The following is a 24,452-nucleotide window of genomic DNA, read 5'->3' as shown; positions in this document are numbered from 1 at the left end:
TGATGATAAATTATACGTGCCTCGGGCACACAGACGACAATAATCGTAATGATTCAAACCGCCACGTTGCAGACAGAGGAGATACTACATTCTGAGCTCGAAAACCCTGAATGCATGGTGACCATACATGACTTGCTGAAAGGCAGAGTGTTGTATCGAGAATCGCACCGAGTAAGAAACGCTGTAGGGACACCAGGATGAAGTGTACGAGATAAAATGGTTCAAATGGCTCGGAGCACTATGGGACTCAACTGCTGTGGTCATAAGTCCCCTAGAACTTAGAACTACTTAAACCTAACCAACCTAAGGACATCACACACATCCATGCCCGAGGCAGGATTCGAACCTGCGACCGTAGCGGTCGTGCGGTTCCAGACTGTAGCGCCTTTAACCGCTCGGCCACTCCGGCCGGTTGTACGAGATAGAATTTGGCCTAATTATCTGCATTGCGTCAATATCGTATTAACGACCAGTGAGAGACGGGGTTGTGCTTCAGAAGAATTAGCCAAGGTCTTGGACGCAAAGCATCAGCTGACAGTGTCGGTGCAGTTGCTCAAAGGATGGTGCACACGTTTGTCATCCTGATTTGCTACAGCCACGGCATATATACGCATGTCATCACTGCCTCATATTTGCACCCACTGACAACACCAAGCGGCCGCAGCGCATATTGGGACTTACGATGCACCTAGAGTGTCAGGTACAGTCTGCTACAACCATGTACTGGAAACTGGGCTGAAAGCAACGGGGCTTCTGCCCAGGCAACATAAACTCCCTCCCCAAACACACACACACACACACACACACACACTTGAAAGATCCTGTGTCTCAGCCTCCGCTGATGTGGTGAAGGATATCAACTGGCGCAATGAATTATTCATAAAGGTATTCAGTAATGAGAACACAAGCTCTCTCAGCTGATTAGCTACTGATATTTTCTAGGATAATAGTGGCGTATTGACGCAAAGTTTAGATACGTCCTCTACTCGTCGTACCCAAAGTGGAGACGACCAGTAATAAAAGCGTCGAAAACTTGCTTTTGTACGAGAAAATTTAGTGATATATTTACTTTATAGTCCATGAAGATCGGTGTCGATCAAGTTGATCAGCAGGTGAAAACTATCTATGGTTCCACGGTGGGAGTCGTCAGAACTCAAAGGTCATACAGGTGTTGTCTGTATAACTTTCAGCCGTATCGGCCCTATATAGCATGATCGATAAAGAGGGAATTTCTCCATCGCTAAAAAGTTTATGTCATCATTTCTCCTCCTATTCGGTCATTACTTCCCCCTCTTCGTCAATAATCCATTCACAGGCCTACTGAACGCTTACAGAACTCAACACTCTCTGTAATATTTAACAGTCTCCGTCTTTGTATTCTACATTTTGCGTTCGCATTGTCACTTTCTATAAGAAGTTAAGAATCCTCATTTACCTATACAATGTCCAGTGATTCAGTAGTTCATCACAGCAAACTATTTCATACCTCTGTTGTCACAAAATTTGTTTTTTGTCTTGTGTCATTTCTCCATAATTTCATTTCAAACGTTCACAGGTAAAATAATTACAAGAAATAGTAGTACTGAGGCGCTACCAGCAAGTGCCTATGCGAGTATGATAGGCGGAAATGGAGACGGAATTCGAGATCTGTCATCGTAGCAGGTGTACAATAAGTTCAAAATGTTGTAACATCCGGTGTCTCTTCTTTAACACCACACTAATACCGTACACTTGAAGAGCTCGAATAAACAGGGGAACATCGTTCTGCAGCAAGTAAAAGTCGAATTAATACTGTTAAACTAATCATCGCAGTATGCCGACAAATGATGTTCTCTCATCACTGCCGCAGTCCTTCAACACTCTCTCTTTCTCCTCCCCCCCCCCCCCCTCTCCCCCGCTTCCACTCCTTTCCCCCTCCTCCTTCCTGACCACGCCATTATACTTTCCCCTTCCACGCCCAATCGCAGTCCACGTCCTCTCCGAAAGTGTTACCACGACTCTATTGTACGTCCTCAACCACCTACACAAAACAGACCTCTCTTAATTCTACATTTTCTCCTTGGCTCCCACTTTTCCATTCTGTCCCCATTTTGGCATTCCCTTCTACGGTGAGCCGTGAAACGCTTTTCTTTGACGCTTGACCTTTATGTTCGCCGTGCGGAAAGAACTACCTCGTTATTCAAGTCACAGAAGTGTTCGAAATTTCGCAAGGCGCTGGCATAAAGCGTAGAGACACAGCTGGAGAAAGGCGACTGATCTGTGAGTGCAAAATGGGGATTTTCGTCGGTGTTACCAAGCAGTGAAGCGCATTACATAAGGAAACTGTACGTCTTCGTGTCAAGCTTATATAGAAATTAGCACACGCAGAAGCGGAAACCGTGTTAGACCAGAGTTTTACTGATTTTTTTACTAATTATTTCGCTAAACTAATGTACTACAATTTGGACGATAGACACAATGCACTGTAAAAGTTTTCTAGGAATCACCGTTCATTATTTTGAAGGCGATAACATGGAGATGGCTACTGTTGACATATATGAATTGTCAGGATCACATACAGGTGAAAATATTTCGAGCATATTGAAAAGGTATTGTAGTATGAAAAGTGGAAGTTTTCTACGCAATGTTGGACGCAGATACTTTTCCTGAGTGCAAGCACAGACATACATTACTAGACTGACAAAGACACATCTTTCACTGAAGCCTGACGTTTGATGAGATAAGATGGTGGCTTCAGGAAGTTTGTGTATCGTACTACTAGGAATTTCCGAAGAAAAAAATGACGCTCTAAGGTTTACGATGTGGTCTCTTTAATTGAGCGAATATCTGGGTACTACTTGAGTTTAACACATATACTATAGAATCGTTTGATGAGAAGAACGTCAAGTTTCATATATACACGTTTAAAGCAGACTGTATTTTTCGTAAGAACACCCAAAAGAATAAAGACACCTGTTATCAACGACAAATAGCACGATGTACTTGTAGTAGCACTTTCATGCCGAATATACTACTCGCAGAAAAGCCGAAGTTTATCTAAAGTAGGTACAATCACATCATTAAGGTACGTCTGTCAATACTAAATTCATTAAATCACTAAAAATACACGTAACCACTGCCGGTGTTTCAGGTAAGGCGAACTGTAATGTAATTATTTAATCTTGCACACAGTACAAAAGCAAAAATACGTGAGATGTTTCTAGCTATGCTTGTATTAAGACATGTTCCTTTCCTTCTATCATCCATTAGCTAGACGAAAAATTACAACCAAATGCGAAGCATGTATTGGCTATTATATCGAAACTCCGAAGGTAAAATAGTTATAGCAATTTATACCCATTTCTTACATCTGTTTTATCTGTAAATAAACAGCTGCTAACACGTCCTTTGTACTCTCGTCGCCATATTGCGATTCGCGATTCTTAAGTGCTCCCTTGAGTGACACCAGTGATACTGCATACGGTATTGCCAGGCTAGTAATGTATGTCTTTGAGTGCATGAGTGAAAGAGGTCCTCTGGACTCTAGAGATCATTGTTTGTTGAATAGTGAGCTGGCGTGGGAGAGAGAGAATTAGGTATCGAGCGTTGGCTGTGGCAGGTGTCTGTATTAGTGTGGAGGCCTAATTTCGGAATGCTGTTGCCCAACTTGAAATAAGAAGGTAATCTGCGCGCGTGCTCTATCTCTGCAGAAAGTGGTATGTAGTATGTAGGAAACATTTCCAGTTTTGCTTTGTAGATTTTCGTAACTCGGATTGTTTGACTAGTTGGTACGGTTCTTTCAGTATCTTGTAAATGCACAAACTCGGGAAAGAAATACATCACTCTGTACGCTTTTTCATTTTAAAATGGTGAATATAAATTCTGTTTAAAGAACTAATTTTCATGAAAATTTGGTCTAAAAATCTTACTGTTTATTTCCTAGTGATAAGAATTTGTTAATAACAATATCCCACGATGTAGGTATGTTCACACATTTTTATTTCTGCTAATGAATACAAAGTTGAATTGCAATTAGTTCTCAAATTATTGGGCATTGTGCCTCCACTTATCTCTTGCTTATTTTTAAATTTTGAAACAGACTAATTCAGACTCGCATTGCTGCTCGCGAGGTCCGACTGTTAACTGTGTATTATGTGGACATGTTACACTCTTGCATTGTGCATGGCAATATTTGTTTAAGTACTGCCAAAGCACCAGGGGAATGCGTTTGCAAAGCGTAGCTCTGCTATACTTCGTCGCAGAATTAATACAAGTGATTCCTAGGACTAAAATTAAGCATTGTTTTATGCACTTAGGAATCAGTGATTATCTTTTCACATTACATTCACTGAAACAATCATTGGATTGAGATATATTCCGATATTGCTTAATTTCAACCATTTCAGACAACACCTGCAAACCGTAGGATACAATTCTGGCATTGCTCATCATCAGAGAAATATTGGGACAATCCCGAAGAAGAACTTGCTGCAGGTCATCACCTTCCATACGAGACATGGAAAATCCTCAATAGACTGAGAACTGGAGTATCTCGGTGTAAGATGAACATAAAGTAATGGGGATGCATCTCAGGGGACGAACTGTGTGAGTGCGGTGAACCTCAAGTCCACCAGCACCTACTCATCAGCAGGATACTGTTTCCATGGACGATCTGGTTGTCGGCAATGCTAAGGCAGTCCGTGCAGCGGAATTCTAGGCAGCATATGGAATATAAATATGCACATATACTTCGTAATCATGTGTGTGTGTGTGTGTGTGTGTGTGTGTGTGTGTGTGTGTGTGTGTGTGTGTGTGATGTATTATGTGTAATATGTTCTGTTATGGACTCGTATAAATAAATAAATACATAAATAAATAAATTACTTAATTCAGTGATTGTGTAAGTGTTTTGCGTTCGAAATCTAAGTATTGAGATTATGTATAAAGATTATGCAGCAATAGAGTTATTCACAGGTCGTAGGTCACATGTTTTGTGGTTATAAGGAGTGCATGTAAAGTTCATAATTATGGGCGTTGGTAGTACAAACACAGAAGCTTCATACATACCACAAATAACAATTAAATATAACTTCTAGTGAGCATAAGGTTACAACTCGTACACAGCCAGACAAAGGTCTTAGATTTCATTGAGATACAACAATAAAAACACTCCTTTGGAAAGTTGAACTAGACATTCACACAGATAGGAACGTTAAAGTATTAAAGTTTCAATATTATTACTGACTGGTAACGATGGAAAATGAAGACGAGCAAAATAATAGCCGTTGACGCTGCAGGGACAAATATACTTATGGAACTCGAAACTGTATGTGAAAGAAATCATACAGTGTGTTTTGACCACAGGCTCAATTTGACAAACTGTCTGAGCTGATTAATGCTGTGAAAAGAATTGTAATGTGGTTTAAACAAAGCTGTGAGCTGGGAAAAGAATCAAATCTCATAGTAACTGGAAAATCATCCACTGGATGAAATACAACATTTGATACGATTGGAAGATTTTTGCAGGTGACATCCAGTGGCTGTTAATAGAATAAGAGATGAAAAAGTTCCCGTCTGAAGGCCGTACAGTCAAAAATCGGTATGCCAGTCAGGCAAAATCGCCGTCAGCACTGAACCAATCATCCCATCGACACACTAAGTTGAACATACCCGTTTGGTAAAACACCGTGTCCAGCTGCGTGAAGAAGTCTGTAACTGTTTGCTACAGATCCTTGTCCGACTGGCATAGTTGACACTTCAAGGCCTTTGTAAAGGGACGAAGACTTGATGATAGCGTAGGGAGAGATCAGGACTATAGAGCTCGTGCTCGAGTGTCTGCTACTTGAATAGACGTAACTTCGGCGTTACGGCATTTGCCATATGGGGACGTGCGTTACAATGACGCACCGTCCACATCGGTGTTGCTCGACAGACATGCTGCCCCATACACATTCTTCATTCTCCGATGGACGCCTACCAGTGCTTGTCCTTCGGCAGTCAAGAAAAGGATAACAACACGTTGGTACAGTTTGGAAGCATTTGGTAATAATGTCACCATAGCTAACGTTTCCGTATTTACCGCACGCAAGCCGGAAAGACACAATGCCACACTTATCCGTTGCCTACATCTCGGTTCTTATATACCCGCTTCGGTGTCGCGCTGCGTGGCACACACGCGGCGGCAACGACCTTAAACGGAAACTACAGGTATTTCATTGCCCCTTATACGAGGGTGAGTCAAATGAAAATCTTAAATATTTTTTAAATATTATTTATTGTGCAGAAGTGGTACAAAGCTGTATCACTTTTCAACATAATTTCCCCCATGCTCAATGCAAGTCATCCAGCGCTTACAAAGTGCATAAATTCCTTTAGAAAAAAATTCTTTTGGTAGTCCGCGCAGTCACTCATGCACCGCGTGGCGTGCCTCTTCATCAGAACGGAACTTCTTTCCTCCCATTGCGTCCTTGAGTGGTATCACTTGGGGCAAGGTCTGGTGAGTATGGCGGATGAGGAAGACACTCAAAATGTAGGTCTGTGATTGTTGCAACTGCTGTACGGGCAGTGTGGAGTCTTGCATTGTAATGTTGCAAAAGGACACCTGCTGACAGCAATCCATGTCGCTTTGATTTGATTGCAGGCCGCAGATGATTTTTTAGGAGATCTGTATATGATGCACTGGTGACAGTGGTCCCTCTAGGCATGTAATGCTCCAAAATGACGCATTTTCCGTCCCAAAACAGAGTCAGCATAACCTTCACTGCTGATGGTTCTGTTCGAAACTTCTTTGATTTTGGTGATGAGGAATGGCTCCATTCATTCCTCGCTGTCTTCGTTTCCGGTTGATGGAAGTGAACCCAGGTTTCGTCCCCAGTAACGATTCTTGCAAGGAACCCGTCACCTTGCCTTTCAAAGCGCCGAAGAAGTTCTTCACAAGCATCAACACGTCGTTCTCTCATTTCAGGAGTCAGCTGCCGCGGCGCCCATCTTGCAGACACTTTGTGAAACTGGAGCACATCACGCACAATGTGGTGTGCTGACCCATGACTAATCTGTAAAGATGCTGCAATGTCAATCAGTGTCACTCGGCGGTTTTCCTTCACTATGGCTTCAACTGCTGCAATGTTCTGTGGAGTCACTACTCGTGCCTGACCTGGACGAGCAGCATCTTCCACTGAAGTCACACCATATGCGAACTTCCTACTCCATTCGTAGACTTGCTGCTGTGACAAACATGCATCACCGTACTGAACCTTCATTCGTCGATGAATTTCAATAGGTTTCACACCTTCACTACGCAAAAACCGAGTATCAGAATGCTGTTCTTCCCTGATGCAAGTCGCAATTGGGGCGGCCATCTTTATACTGATATTGGGGCGGTATGTGTGCATCTGCACTATGCTGTCACCTACAGGCCATTCTGCACGCTGTTCGTAGCACGCTTACCAACTTGCAGGATAACGGCGCGAAATTTCGATTTTTTACTACAAATTTAAGGTTTTCATTTATTCACCCTCGTGTAATTAGGTGCCGCGCTGGTGCACAGGGCGCAGATATTGCACGTCTGGCAGGTGTATGTGACATTCAACGGACTATAGAAGTGGATACTTGTGAAATTTGTGTAGAAAAATATGTTGCAAGCAATAAAGTAATGTCAGTAACTATTGGAGAGAATCTGAAAAGTAATATCAAAACAGGTCATGCTAAAACATTAGCCACATGCACATAGTTCGAAACTATATTGAAGATCGTACTCTTCTAGATGTTTTGCATACTCGATGGCAAACGAAACGATCGAGGATTTGCTCGCTGCTGTTGAAATGACTGAGGATGAACAACACATTGATATATTACAGGAAAGCAGAGAAAATAAAATGGTTTATGAAGCAGAGAAGTGGGTAATTCTCAAACTGCAACGGAAACGGACCTAGACATGCAATTCAGTTACTGTCTGAAAGATCGCCTGTTATATCTCAAAAAAAAAAAAAAAAAAAAAAAAAAAAAAAAACCGTAGTATTCAGTCTCGTACTCACCTGAAGATGGCTTCATGTTTGTTAGCCGAAATATCGTGCCAAGATGTCAACGTGATCCGGCTGCAAGCCCGAAATATGATGGACCAAAAAAAAAACCTATTTGAAGTATGAAATCACATCATCGGTACTGTAAGTAGGTTGTTTAGGTTTTCTTGTTGGTAACGCCACGTAGCGCTCTGTATGAAAAATCACTGGCTGTGCTGTGTGCAGTCTGTGGCTAGTTTGCATTGTTGTCTGCCATTGTAGTGTTGGGCAGATGGATGTGAACAGCGTGTAGCGTTGTGCAGTTGGAGGTGAGCCGCCAGCAGTGGTGGATGAGGGGAGAGAAATGGCGGAGTTTTCAAATTTGTAAGACTGGATGTCATGAACTGCTATATATATTATGACTATTAAGGTGAATACATTGTTTGTTCTCTATCAAAATCTTTCAATTGCTAACTATGCCTATCAGTAGTTAGTGCCTTCCGTAGTTTGAATCTTTGATTCGCTGTATTGCAGTAGTTCGAGTAATGAAGATTTTTGTGAGGTAAGTGATTTGTGAAAGGTATAGGTTAATGTTAGTCAGGGCCATTCTTTTGTAGGGATTTTTGAAAGTCAGATTGCGTTGCGCTAAAAGTATTGTGTGTCAGTTTAAGCACAGGCATGTATAATTGTTCTAAGGGGACGTTTCATACGTCGACCCTTAGCCAAGGATACCTCACTGGAATCTTCTGATTTTTTTCTTGTAGTTTGCGTAATTAGTGTAGCTATTGTTTATTGCTAGCGCGTAATTGTAAAGAGAATCTCCTTTGTAGTTGCAGTCTTTCATTGTTGTACAGTAAAACAGTTGTGGCATGCATATAGATTTGCAGCAAGTATTTCGCAGCTGCGCTTGCAATTAACTAGATATTATTTTCAGTGCTATGTTAATGTGTTCTCTTATTTTTGCTCTTCAAATTGTGCTTTTCTGTGTTATCGTGTGAAATATTGTGACAATAATGGTGTGTGAAAAACGTAACACTAGGCTCCAAAGTAAACTGAGAAATAATAGTGACGACGAGTGTAGCTTATCAGCACCACTGTGTAGTGAATTAACTGACATTCGACGTAGTAATTTGGTAATTGTGCATAGGGTAATGGAGCGGGCGGCAAATAATGGTGTAGACAGTGAAACAGGTAGTGAACAGGGAAGCATTATCGATCGATCGGTCGGCAACAGCTCGCCTCAGGAATCCGAAATGACAGAACACAATATTGCAAATACTGTAGACTTAGGTTTTGGGTCCTCACCGTTTTCTCAAATGAGTCAAGACACATTTTCTGCCTGTCAAAATGTGAATGTTGCCGGTGAAAATGCACTGCCAGAAAGCATAGAGAAACAGATTCCAGACACTAATACATTATTATTGCAATTAATGCAACAAATGGAACAAAATCAGAGACAAACACAGCAAAAGCTTCAAAAGTTAGACGCAATGGAACAAAATCTTCAAAAGTTAGACACAATGGAAGAAAATCTTCAAAAGTTAAACACAATGGAACAACACCAGAGACAAACACAGCAACAGTTAGACGCAATGGAACAAAAGCTTCAAAAGTTAGACTCAGTGGAACATAAGCTTGAACAAGCACGTGAAGATTTAACTACTGAGTTACACAACATTGAATCGAAATGTCAAAAAGTCTGTAATGGTTAAAAACACAAATTTGTGAGCATTTTCAACCTATTTTTTCGCGGCATGAAAAGGCATTACAGAATCACGAAGCAGCCATAAACGAACTGCAAATTATTGTTCATGAAAATCATGAGACCTTGCAAGCTAAAATTGACTCAGTTGCATATACCGATTCGGTTACGCAACTTGCAAAAACTCAGGAAAACTTAAAGGACGCAGTAGATACTCTGAAAATTGGTTCAGAAAGACACATGGAGGAAATTAGTTCATTATCAGAGAAAGTAGTTGAACTTTCGGATCAGCTAAATGATTTATCTACGAAGGTAGATGATAATCTGGATGACAAAAAACCGGTAGTCTTTAATGACACAGAAGAGTGCGAACAAATTAGGAAATTCAAACAAAATCAGAATCAAATAAATACGCAACATCAAAGAGAAATCCGGGAAGTACAAGATCAGCTGACACAGGTAATACAAGAATTACGTATTTCAGAGGACACTCGCGCCCCAATACGGGAAGAGGGACACAGAAATACAGAAAAGCCACAAAATAATAACACAGGGCATTTCGGAAATTATGAAAGAAATTGGCAAGGTGCACCGAATTTTGAAATGGAACCGTCGAAACGACGTAACAATGACCGATATGCGACTCGCCGACATAATGATTTTGACTATAAGATGTTCATTACTACACGTAAATTTAAAACATTTAAGAATTCTGGCAACGACATTCATCCACTAGCGTGGCTCCATCAATTCTCTCATAGTTTTCCTCCCAACTGGTCGTTAGAGCACAGATTAGAATTTATGTGTGGCTACTTAGAGAATGAACCAGCTGAAAGAATGCGATCAGTCATTCACGATTGTCACAGTGAAGGAGAATTTTACCATGCATTCCTCTCAGCATACTGGTCTCAAGCTACACAAGACCGAGTAAATTCTTTCATCATGATGATGAAACACTTTGAACAATCTGAATTTTCCAGTCTTGTCAAATATTTTGAAGACATGTTGCACAAGAATCAGTACCTGTCAAACCCATACAGCCCCTTAGAACTCATCCGCATTTGCTTAATCAAATTACCTGAACATTTACGGCATATTATTTTGGCAGGACGTTGCAAAGACGACATTGACGCTTTTCAGGGACTGTTACAAGAACTGGAAATTGACACTGACAACCGCGGAAATCGCGGAACGCGAAAACAGGAATACAACAATTACAGGTCACATCCGTCACAATTCCGCGACGAAAAAAATAATAACTGGACATGACAAGGCTATTCTCACAACACAAATCGTGACCAAAACAGACACCATGCGTATGACAACCATTGGCAGAATAATAGTTACAGAGAAAGATCGCTTTTCCATAGTAGTGAATGTGACAGAGACAACCATAGAAACAGACAATATGGGAACCAAAATAATTATTATCAAGGGAGACAGAATAACTTCAGACGCAACAGGCCACCACGGATTTATGATTCCGAGAGAAATTCTCCACCACATGACCGACAAACAAGAAACTATGTCAACTACCGACATAACGACAAACCTGAATTTCATCAGAACTGGCGGGATTTAAACAGGGCTGGGCCCTCTGGGCAAGGTGAATTTGTAGAAGTTAGGTCTCCTAATCCCAGTAACGACGCGCGCCAACAAAGAAACAGACAATGACTCGCACCGCAGGCAGCCACGTGTGCCCGCTGGCTCAGGGAAAAATAATATAGACGCTAACCTTGAGAAAAATTCCAGTATCCTTTACCGACGTATACCGCATGATAATTGCATTCAAGTTCAAACTCTGAGTACTATGAAGAGTAAAGGATTGCACCACACTTCACATGTAAAACCGCTTACTGAGGGATAATCTGTTTTTTAACTTAGTCTTTGCCATAAAATTTTTCACTTCACGCTACTAGTACAATTTGTCAGACTTAGAATCTGTTAACGTGCAACAATGTTTGAAGTTAAATATCCAATCAAGAACCAAGAGAACTTATTTAAACAGAAATTACGAATGCATTGTTATAGTGAACAGACGACACGGTGTTGTTATTTGTACATTCTTGCTTGTTAGTTGCACCATCACGTAACGACTATAAGGCTCACATACTTAAAACATATACCGGCACTGCTATTGAGATTTTCATGCAACATCTTGGTTTACTTGACAAGACATTCTTTATTTGAAGTACTTTCTGTGGAATTAAAGATGACTTAGCACTTGGTTTCTTTGACAGCTACACAATTATATCATGACGCTACTAATGTGTGACACAATTTACATTGTTGCTTTTGTGCTGTATCTGCTTTATATCTGCACAGTTTTTCTGAATTCTTCTGGAAAGTAAAACATTTTTAATAGTAACTTTGTGGTATAGCTACAATAAGACTGCTTTTTTTTGTTTTGTAGCACAACAATACGTTACAGTGTAGTACTTTCTTCAACACGGCAATAAGCGTAATAAGTAAGATATCTATACGCAAAGCATTTCAATTTTGTTTATCATGAGGTAAGTACATAGGCTTCTGCAGATTTTAGCTTTCGGAAGAAAATAACTACGACACTTCCACAGAGATTATCTTACAGCAAGACGCACATTTAGCGCTACAGGACATGTATTTGAGTGATTAATTTTGTACTTAAATCATTTATTTGTAAAGATATTTGAAGTACAATGATACAAAGGTTTTCCGTGATACATTTCATTCCATTGCTGTAATCTGTAACACCTGAGGGTATAATTACATTAATCCTCAAGGGGGTATACGCTACTTTGTGTACCATGTGTTTGGCAAGCACAAGGAGCCCTGGCTAATATGGTATTTGCTTATACAACTTTACACATCGATACCATATTTCTCCAAGACACAAATAACACAGCTATATGATCATTTAACTGAGAGATAAACATTTTTTTTTTACTACATCAGTGACATATGTTTACGCAATTACACAGTTGGGTAACTTCACACTTATGAAATTGTATTTTGTCTGTACTTTGTGAACTGTTCATATTTTTCAGAACCATTGTGATACTATGAGAGTTTTGAACGATGTATTTGGTATGAGATCATGATTTTTAAAGTACATTTGAGGTAGATGATACTTTTGAAATGAGCAGAGAATTTTTTTAAGTTTTAAAATATGCAGAAAGCTACGACGATTTTGAGATGTGATTGATCTGTTATGATGTTATTATTATGACGATGATGTGTATTATGCTGTTGAGGTATGTTTATGATCAATTAGATGGTGCTATATGAGGAATTTGATTATGCTATGTATTTATTATGATGAAATATTGAAGAATGCCTACGAATATGTACATGTGTAATAAGGTAAAGAATAATGAGTAGTGGTTAGGGACGCTGATTTGTGAAAAAGGTTGTTGGAAACCAAGAATCGTACTTTAAGAGTTATGAAATGTATGTAAATGCATGAATGTATCACAATGCCGACGAAAATTATTTGGACACTGTTATATCAATAGGATTTTGTTTCTACAGATTTGTAACGCAAATTCTTGACCTGTGAAATATTTTTATATGAGACTGTCACTGTAGCGGAAACTGCTGTCATAAATATTTCCGTAAGAAAGTTAAGTGACCACCTGCACGTAATGCGTCGTGGGCACCCAGCTGTGTCAGACGCCTGGAGAAAAAGCCATTAGTGTGTGCCTTTTCAGAGGCACAGGTAGAAAAAAAAGGGGAGGCCATTATCCTTGCTATTGACATTCCTTTGTAGAAAGCATCACAAATACGACACGCTCAAACTTGAAAACATATGATTATACTGTGGAGCTCTTAATTTATGATATTTACTAAAATGCCTAATGAAACGATGAGAAACATTTCACGGCTATTGTCTTGCTAGTTGAGAGACATGCCATATGCCTTGCTTTATATATTTATTTACTGATTTTGTTTAATATCAAGTTTCTAGCTGCAGCAGCATTGGTTAAAATAAAATTTAATAGATGTACTAATATAAATATTTTATGCCTACAGATCCAGTAAATAATTTTATGATCTATTCAAAAAAAACGAAGGAGCATAAAAAGATATTTCCCTTCACAGGAATTGCATACGGAATTTTCTTTTCAACTACTTGGTAATTTTTTTGGTAGAATAACTTCTTGTGGTGCACCACTTTAATTACATAGACATTAAGATGTGAATATAAATTTCCCTTGTATGCATTGTTGTCTTTAATGTAATATTTTTTTCTGCTTGAGCTATGTCATGTTCAGATAAAAGTTATTGCATTTGCTGCTGCTGTTTGCCAGGCATAGTGCTACTAAATTTCACTTTGTATTACTCTGTTAAGCTAGTTTTACTACTGATTTATTTTTCATGTTGCTGCACATTGGCTCATATTAGTTGTAATGTTGCATTGCTTGGTAATTTAGATTCACTGTAGCTTGCTTTGAAATTTTCCATTTTTTTTGTCATTGCTGTTTGTGTTAATTGTTTTGTGCTGCTGCATTGCCTCATCCCTTAGTTTAGCATCTGAGCTCAGTAGATTTAAGTTAGCTTAAGAGGCTGTAGCCTATAAGAGAATGAGTTGCGATGAATTTGAAGAAATGCACGAAGAGGCTATATGAGAAAAGTACAGAAAGCAGGTATAGATAGGACGTTTGGAAATAATGAAGAACGAAGGGAGATCTCCGAGAAGCAAAGAAAGTTTTGTTTGCAAAATACTGCAGTAAAACAAACCCTGTCCTTTCCTTGTGTTATCCCACTATGTGTTTGTGTACCCTTGTGTATTTATGTCCTTCCTGTCTTTATGTGTTTATCTGATAAGAGATATGTTGTAGAATTCTTCTAATGATGTGTTATTTACTTTGTAAAGATGTTTAGACATTATTTATTCTGTTTTGTTTTAATGCTCATGTGTGAAGTTGATGTTTCAAAAGTTATTCTGATCTTTTATGTATGTACTTATTTCTATTCTTTTGTAAAGCCTGTTTTACTACAAATGTTATCTGTATTGTTATGTTCTTTAATGATGTATTTTGTACCTTTGTGATTGTATTCTCATGTTATAAAATTGTAATTGACATCAGTTCATCAAATTAAGTAACTTGTAAGTTACATTTCGCTGCACACGTTTCTGTTGGTCATAATATATGCACAGTATGTGAGAAGTTGGGACTGTTAGTGCTTGCACGTGTGTTGATAATTCAGCAAGGGACTGGATAACAGCATTGCTGGTTCTAAGGACATTTCAAAAAAAAATTTTTGGTAAGTGCACAAGTGGTGGTTTATGGACTTGCTATATTGTCTGCAAGACTTCTAAGAACGATTCCAAAAACTTTGTGCGTGCACAAGTGGTGGTTTATGGACTTGCTATATTCTCTGCAAGACTCTTCGATGGTGATTGTGCACCTGCACAGTCGCAACAGATGGTTGCTGGCCGTCTCTACAAGGACTATAGTGGGTCTGCATCTTTGATGACTCACCAATACCATTACTTCTACAAGGACTGCACTGAGTCTGCACCTTTGATGACTCACCAATACCGTAATCTCCACCAGGACTACAGTGAGTCTACTCTGTGATGACCTAACTACCAATATTCTTCAATACGTCGAATGACTCTGCTGTGGGTTTGCTCTGTTGTGGCCCATTACCTGTCTGCATGTCGAGAGTCAGCACTGTCTTTCCATTGGAAGGACAACACTACTTCTTCAAGTCTGCATGGAAATCCACTACTTCTGTGTGCATTTTCTTTTACTGCTCAGACTTTGAGAAAAACACTGCAATTTTACTGTGGTGAATGATCAGGACTGTCTTTATGGACTGTGAAAAAATTTAAGCTTTTGACCAATATTGTATCAATAAGTGTGTGCATTTGATATCTTTGTTATTGTAATTATGAAAAAAATTTTATCAAATCATTATTGGCCACTGCCCAAAACAATTTGTAAAATTTTTTGTGGGGAACATGGGGGCTATGTAAGTAGGTTGTTTAGGTTTTCTTATTGGTAACGCCACGTAGCGCTCTGTATGAAAAGTCACTGGCTGTGCTGTGTGAAGTCTGTGGCTAGTTTGCATTGTTGTCTGCCATTGTAGTGTTGGGCAGATGGATGTGAACAGCGTGTAGCGTTGTGCAGTTGGAGGTGAGCCGCCAGCAGTGATGGATGAGGGGAGAGAAATGGCGGAGTTTTGAAATTTGTAAGACTGGATGTCATGAACTGCTATATATATTATGACTATTAAGGTGAATACATTGTTTGTTCTCTATCAAAATCATTCAGTTGCTAACTATGCCTATCAGTAGTTAGTGGCTTCCGTAGTTTGAATCTTTTATTTAGCTGGCAGTAGTGGCGCTCGCTGTATTGCAGTAGTTCGAGTAATGAAGATTTTTGTGAGGTAAGTGATTTGTGAAAGGTATAGGTTAATGTTAGTCAGGGCCATTCTTTTGTAGGGATTTTTGAAAGTCAGATTGCGTTGCGCTAAAAGTATTGTGTGTCAGTTTAAGCACAGTCATGTATAATTGTTCTAAGGGGACATTTCAGTACTACCCATCCAAAACTACACTAATGTGTATTAGCTGCACACTGAGGAGGGCGAAGCCACGAGATAGCGATGTGCACGCACATTGAAGCTACAAAGAAACTGATATAGGCATGCGTATTCAAATACAAGGATATGTAAACAGGCAGAATACGGCGCTGCAGTCGACAACGCTTATGCAAGACAACAGGTGTCTGGCGTAGTTGTTAGATGGGTTAATGTTGCTACAGTGGCAGGTTATCAAGAGTTAAGTGAGTTTGACCGCACGAGCGATGGGGCACTGCATATCCGAGACAGCGGTGAAGTGGGGAATTTTCCGTATGACCATTTCATAAGTGTACCGTGAATATCAGGAAGCCGGTAAAACATCAAACGTCCGACATCAATGCAACAGGGAAAACATCCTGCAATAAGCAAATTGCTGCAAAATTCAGTGCTGGGCCATCAAAAAGTGTCAACGTGCGAAGCGTTCAACATCTTCGATATGAGCTTTCGAAGCTGAAGGCCCACTCGTGTACCCTTGATGAGTGCACGACACAAAGTTTTACGCCTCGCCTGGGCCTGTCAACACCGACATTGGGCTGTTGATGACTGGAAACATGTTGACTGGTCGGTAGTGTCTCGTTTCAAAGTGTATCGAGTGGAAGGACGTCTACGGATGTGGAGACAACCTCATGATTCCGTAGACCCTGCATGTCGGCAGGGGACTGTTCAAGTTGGTGGAGGCTCTGTAATGGTGTGGAGCATGTGCAGTTAGAGTGATATACGGCATCTGATGCGTCTAGATACGACTCTAACAGGTGACACGTACGTATGCATGCTGTCTGATCACCTGCATCCATTTATGTCCACTTGGACTTTGGGAATTCCAAGTAGACATGACTTGTGCAATTCCAGCAGGACAATGCGACACCCCACACGTTCAGAATTGCTATAGAACGGCTCTAGAAACACTCTTCTAAGTCTAAACACTTCCGTTGGTCACTTCCGGTCTCATTTGTGCTGCATTTTTTCCTTTACTGATGCCGATCTAAAGACGTAATGTCGCTGTCCACAAATGCGGATACCGGGTACAGGCTCAGGAGACTGAGGTGCGGGAGGTGGGGTGGGGGTGGAGAGGAGACAGTGTTTGTTACGTCATTCCTCCACCCTCTCTCCCCTCTCTACTCCCTGCTGCCAAATATTCCTTGTTATCACCCACACTTCTAAACTGCCACAGATACCTAGAATTTTGATACTAATAGCAATAAAATATTACTGCTTACATCAATATTTAGTGCATTACTTTAGCAGGATCTCCAAAAAATTTAATTCAAAAAATATATCATTTGATAAAAATTTCCAGGAAAATTTGAAAATTTGTCCTGCAGTTGTTTAAATAACTATATAGCAACAAGCTTGAACAATTTTGACAATGCCATAATATACACGACACAGTGTCGGGTTGTTGAGACAGCATTACCAGTATCTGACGCTGTGCATCCTTCTCAATAGGCGCCTTTACACGGAGTGTTGTCTTTCACTTGTTTCATCTCAAGTTCATCCACGTGGACACCCAGGACTGAAAATTATTCTGAATTAAATATATCTTGTAATTTTCTAAATTCCTTTGCACCTGCAATACTCTATGTTTTCATGTTTCTTTATTCTCCAAGTGATAGCCAAGAAATTTGTAAACTGAGACACGCAAAAATATGCACGCTTATAATAACATGTTCTTCGCGTTGGGGGAGGAGGGGGAGAGGGAGGCGAGGGAAATAATGTCCCCTTCCCTTCGAAACGCGCCTGATTGTGAAACGATTATCCGCTTTCACTCTCAAATTTCTCAGGAACTCAAATGCCAGACAGTTCTGCACCATCACTGCTCCACTACTCTCTACAACTATCGTTCAGCCGTTTAATCCAGTGTTTCCTTCTAGAGATTTTATTCCACTTATCTGCAAGGAATTTCTCATAACCCAACTAACTTTAAATATGTTTCCATTGAACGATTACTGAACTTAGAACAGTAAGTGGTCCATACACAGTGAAATAGCTTCACATTGTGCCACATTTTGCATACTGCCGACCAGAGCGGCAGATGAAACTCTGTATCTTCGTGTGTTTATTTACAGTTTGCGTTTATTGATTACTTGCTACACAGCAGAACATGCTGTTGCTCATCTTACCGGAAAATATTTATTCATTACTAATTATAATCAAACTAGCAAAAAATTTTTACTGTGTGGCGGTGCAGTTCTGAGATAGTATCGCTGTCGGCTGGTTGGTTGATTTGGGGGAGGAGACTCAACAGCGAGGTCATCGATCCCATCGGATTAGGAAACGATGAGGATGGTAGTCGGCCGTCCCTTTCAAAGGAATCATCCGGGCTGAGGAGATTTGGGGTAATCAAGGAAAATCTAAGTCAGCATGGCCGGACGCGGGTTTGAACCGTCGTCCTCCCGAATACGAATCCAGTGTGCTAACCACCTTTCCCGGTAATAGTATCGATGTGGCTTATGCAAAACTACTTCCAGAAGAAATATACATGGCTCTCACACTACACAGAAATTTGTTTCTGTACTAATTCTTCGAAACAAATTCAGCAGGGGTATGTAGTGCACATAGCTGAACAAGTTTTGAGAAGTATCCCAATCCTTCTATAGTTTTTTTTTTTAGTCTCGGCCACAAAAACTCGTGTGACGCGAGGCTCAAAAACGTACATAATAAAATAATGTAACATATAAGACGGTCACTGTTGCCCTCTAAGGCAGTAAGTGCTGTCGGTGCAAGTATTGCTGTCCATTGCTTATTAAGAAATGCTTGTCTTTACGCCGTTTTGCCTTTCCACAAGTCAGCGCACTTTTTCCACGGGAATTTCAGAATGTTTCACATTTCTTTTATAGATCCTCACCATGGTCCTTTCGCCATTTCTGTCCATTAAATGTTAATAAGAAGAAGAAACAGTCTCAAACGACTTTCACATCGACAGCACTCGAGACTAATCTTCCCTGTTTTACATACGAAAAAGTGATAAAGTAATTGCTTCTTCGTGAGGAAGGCAAGACAAAATCACTTGTAAGTCACTTATACCCAAGGTACGCCAGCTCTGCCGTATTAATTGAAACAATGGTGATGTTATTCTCTTGAGCAGTCTTAGAAGATACACTAATCTAGAAGCATACTGCACACTTCCTGAGGTGGACCATATGATGCCGAAAGCGTTGAGGTGACGATCAACCGCTGCTCTCACTGAGACTGCTCGGAACTGGTTCCAGGAGGGAAACATCTCGCTCCATGGTATACGAGGTGTGGTAAACAGGATTGACGCTAGCTGCCCTGGAGATCAACCAACCACTATAATTTCACTGTGTTCCTTAAAACGTTCTAACACAATCTGGAAGCAATGAGGTGATCCATTTGAAAGCGCCCACTGCCTTTCAACTTTTGCCTGTGCATATATAGCATCCATGTCTCCGATTTTAACATCCTTTTTGCATGACATTTGACCAGGGAACGTACTTGCATGGAGGACACATTCTTGTCTAGTTCGCCGGTAAGACATGTTAGCAGACGTCTCTTAGACACCATTTGATCACATGCTGGGTGTCTCTCTTAAGGGTTGTCAGCCGCATTTTCTCTGATGTTTCGGCAGATACTTGCAATTTTCTTTTTGCACTGTATAGCGGGAGTCAGCCCAAAACTTACTGTTCGCCGCGTCTTTCATGCCACACCCTGTGTCAACAGAAGGCATCGGTTTGTTTCGAGTTACAAAACACTCGAATCCTACCATTCACACTTGCCGACTAAAACACTGACTAATACGCCCAGGCCATCGTTTTCTAGTCGTCTAGGGTCCAACAGATACGTTCATGAGCCGAGGAGAGACGCTGCAGGCGATTTCGTGCTGTTAACGAAGGCTCCTGCGTCGGTTGCCTGGTGCCGTAGCCCATTAACGCCAAATTTTGCCGCACTCTCCTATCAGGCACGTTCATAGAACGTGTCACATTGATTCCTGCGGTTATTTCAGGCACTGTTGCTTGTCTGTTAGCACTGACACCTCTACGAAATGCCGCTGCTCTCGGTCGTTAAGTGAAGGCCGTCGGTCAGTGTGTTGTCCGTGGTGACTGACAATGCCTGAAATCTGGCGTTATCGACACACTCTTGACAGTGAAGATCTTGAAATATTCATACGATTTCCGAAACGGAACGTCCCATGCGTCTACCTCCAACTACCATTCCGTGTTCAAAATCTGCTAATTCTCGTCGTGCAGCCACAATCAAGCCGGAAACATTTTCACATGAATCACCTAATGACAAATAGCAGCTGCTCCAATGAAGTGTCCTTCTACACTTCGCCTACGCCATACCGCCTTCTACATGCGCCGAAGCGCCGCAGAAACTGGTACACCTGCTTAACATCGTGTAGGAAGACGCCAGCAGGCGTACGTGCCCCAAAACGACGTAGCATGGAGTCGACTAATGTCTGAACTAGTGCTGGAGGGAACTGAAGCCATGAATCCTGCAGGGCTGTCCATAAATACGTAAGAGTATGAGGGAGTGCAGATCTCCTCTGAACAGCTCATTGAAAGGTATCCCAGATATGCTCAATAATGTTCAAATGGCTCTGAGCACTATGGGACTTAACTTCTGAGGTCATCAGTCCCCTTGAACTTAGAACTACTTATACCTAACTAACCTAAGGACATCACATACACCCATGCCCGAGGCAGGATTCGAACCTGCTACCATATCGGTCGCGCGGTTCCAGACTGTAGCGCCTAGAACCGCTCGGCCACACCGGCCGGCGCTAGTATTATTATAATCAGTGCTTAGTTTCTCAATCGACATTAACAGAAGACAAGTGCTCCTTTAAACTTTGCGCTGCATTTAACAAGCAAGGTTCGTGCAAACGTAAATTACCTTCAAAATGTTCACCTACTTGGTGGTGAGAAGAAAAATTTATTTCATGTCCTCCAACCAAAAGTGTTGCTGAATGAAAGGCATCTTGGTGCTTTTCCGGCAGCACCAACTCCACTTCTGCTAACACTGCCGGCTGCATCCAGAATGCACCGGAGTGAATCGTAAAAGGAAGTGTATTCGGTCCAGAGGCTGCAAGGACATCCCATATTCGTATCTGATACAACGGCTGGAGTGAAAACTGTTGTCTGATAACGGCCTTGTAAACTGTAACAAGAATGTTACGATATTAACATTTACGCCTTCAAACTTAACGTTTTGTGAGCCCAAGGTTTCTTGCCTTTCGTGGCCTTATTCTCCCTTTTCTTTTTCCCTTTAAACTGATGTAACAATATTAGATGTGTATTTTTAAGCGACAGTTTTATTCTAGCAGAATTCGTGCGTGAATTTTTCCGTTCTAAGAAATTCCGATTCTTTCTACAGTAGCCTCCAGCAAAGTGGAAATTCCTACCAGATATTACATTGCAAACACGCAAATAAAGTACGTGAATTTCGCTTCGGTTACGAACCCGATATTAACTTTTTGTGGTAGTCAAACAATCAAAAGCACAGAAGAAAAGATAAACGACAACAGATAAACGTCTTCCTCGAGCTCAGTTTCCACACAGGCAATACCAGTAAAGACAAAGGCCTCCGATAAAGACTGAGATGTAAATGGAAGAAGTGTTACACCATGAAGCACCAGTCCGCTCTTTAACAAACTTCGTAGATAATACCATCACGCAGCGGGTATTAAGTGATTTCTCTTTAATTCCAATCAGAGTTAATGGCCGCCATAAACGTCAGTATGAGGTGTTACCCCCAAGTGTACGGACAGAATTTTTCGTGGGATGGGTGAAAACAGCCTCTGAATGATATTTTGAGTGATTTTTTCTCATACTGAAACACATGCTTCGGCAGTACTAGAAGACTCACAGGAGGAGGTTGGTGTGAATATACATGTCTTCACGTCGCATTCCATGCATGTTTCATGGTGACAAATCAGAGGACTGGCCAGGCTAGTCAAAGATCCGTACATTCCTCAAGGCCTCTATGAAATTAGCTGTAGTGTAGGCTATTGCACCATCCTGCTGGAAAACGTTATTTTATACCCTGGACAAGAAGGTTATGACAAAACAGTTTACCTTCCTTGCCAAATACTGTTGAACAGTCAGTCTCACTTCAGAAATTATCACATCAGTCCTGTCGTCACAACCAATAGCTCCTCACACCGCAGTAGCGTGCATTCAGTGCATGCAAAGTACCCGTAGGCACTGATCACCTGCAAACAAAGGCGAATGTAATAGTAACATTAAAGTTTTGTAGCCTTACTGCCGTGGGCTAACGTGCAATATTACACAATATTAGCGCTGCTGATTCTTGTTCTCGATAAAAGTCGTTAAGTTCGCGCCCACTTTAAGTTACGATTCAGGCAAGTATGAACGTTCTCTGAACAGGCTGCACAACCGGCAGCTGGAACGCCGGGAGGAGCCACTACTCGCTATGCCCATCCGTTCACCAGGCCCCACAGTTTAGTGAGTGTGGGCCTGGTGAGAGGTTAGAAGACAGTCCAAAGGAAGACATTACGCTGCAAAACAGCCAAGTATTCCGCAAAAAGTCTGGTTCTCCCAAATCAAGCTGTCTCGACGTCGTACCACCACTATAACAGGCACCCAGCCAGGTCACGGCTGATATCCCTCACATCTTTATACACACATCAAAAAAAGTTTTGCATCACCCCAGTTCCAAAAACTCATGAAGATAGACAATGACTGTGGACATTGTATCACAGACACAGTCCCTTTGACTGTTCAGAGATGTCACTAAACCCGCCCAAAGATGTAAACAACCATGCATGAGCAGCGACGATTAGACAGAGGGGGTTCGACAACCTATCAGTTCCAGTCATTCCACCAGAAAGGAGGTACACGCTCATGTTGCCTGTAGTTCAACCATGCCTAGACGGTCAATACCACGGTTCGATCGCGTCCGCATTGTTACTTTGTGCCAGGAAAGGCTGTCAACAAGGGAAGCATCCAGGCGTCTCGGAGTGCACCAAAGCGATGTTGTTCGGACATGGAGGGACAGAAACTGTCGATGCCATGCCTCGCTTAGGCCGCCCAAGGGCTACTACTGCAGTGGATGACCGCTACCTGCGAAATATGGCTCGGAGGAACTCTGACAGCAACGTCACCATGTTGAATAATGCTTTTCGTGCAACCACAGGGCGTCGTGTGTTACGACTCAAACTGTGCGCAATAGGCTGCATGATACGCAACTTCACTCCCGACGTCCATGGCGAGGTTCATCTTTGCAACCACGACACCATGCAGTACGATACAGATGGACCCAAAAACTTGCTGAATGGACCGCTCAGGATTGGCATCACATTCTCTTCACCGATGAGGGTCGCATATGCTTTCAACCAGACAATCGTCGGAGACGTGTTTGGAGGCAACCCGGTCAAAATGGTTCAAATGGCTCTGAGCACTATAGGACTTAACTTCTTAGAACTTCGAACTACTTAAACCTAACCAACCTAGGGACATCAAACACATCCAAGCCCGAGGTAGGATTTGAACCTGCGACCGCAGCGGTCGTGCGGTTCCAGACTGTAGCGCCTAGAACCACTTGGCCACTCCGGACGGCGCAACCAGGTCAGGCTGAACGCCTTTGGCACACTGTCCAGCGAGTGCAGCAACGTGGAGGTTACGTGTTATTTTGTGGTGGCATTATGTGGGACCGACGAACGCCGCTGGTGGTCACGGAAGGCGCCGTAACGGAAGTACTATACGTGAAAGCCATCCTCCGACCGATAGTGCAACCACATCGGCAGCATAGTGGCGAGGCATTCGTTTTCATGGACGACAATTTGCGCCCCCATCGTGCACATCTTCTGAATGACTTCCTTCAGGATATCGACGTCGCTCGACTAGAGTGGCCAGCATGTTCTCCGGCCATGAACCCTATCGAACATGCCTGGGACAGATCGATAAGGGCCGTTTATGGGCGACGTGACCCACTAACCACTCTGAGGGATCTACGCCGAATCACCGTTGAAGAGTGGGACAATCTGGACCAACAGTGCCTTGATAAACTTGTGCATAGTATGCCACGACGAATACAGGCGGAAATGATGTTTATGTTGATCTCTATTCCAATTTTCTGCACAAAACTTTTTGATGTGTGTAGGATGTAAGTTCAGCCATCTTCGTACTGCGAAGTCCACTCAGCAGAGATTACAGACCTCGATCATGTGATACTATGGTGTTCGCGTTATGGCAGACAAAACCTCGAGTTTTTAAGGATCTTGA

This window comes from Schistocerca americana, chromosome 1 (genome assembly GCF_021461395.2).
Source record: "Schistocerca americana isolate TAMUIC-IGC-003095 chromosome 1, iqSchAmer2.1, whole genome shotgun sequence".
NCBI classification, from domain to species: domain Eukaryota; kingdom Metazoa; phylum Arthropoda; class Insecta; order Orthoptera; family Acrididae; genus Schistocerca; species Schistocerca americana.
This window is presented reverse-complemented; position numbering follows the sequence as displayed.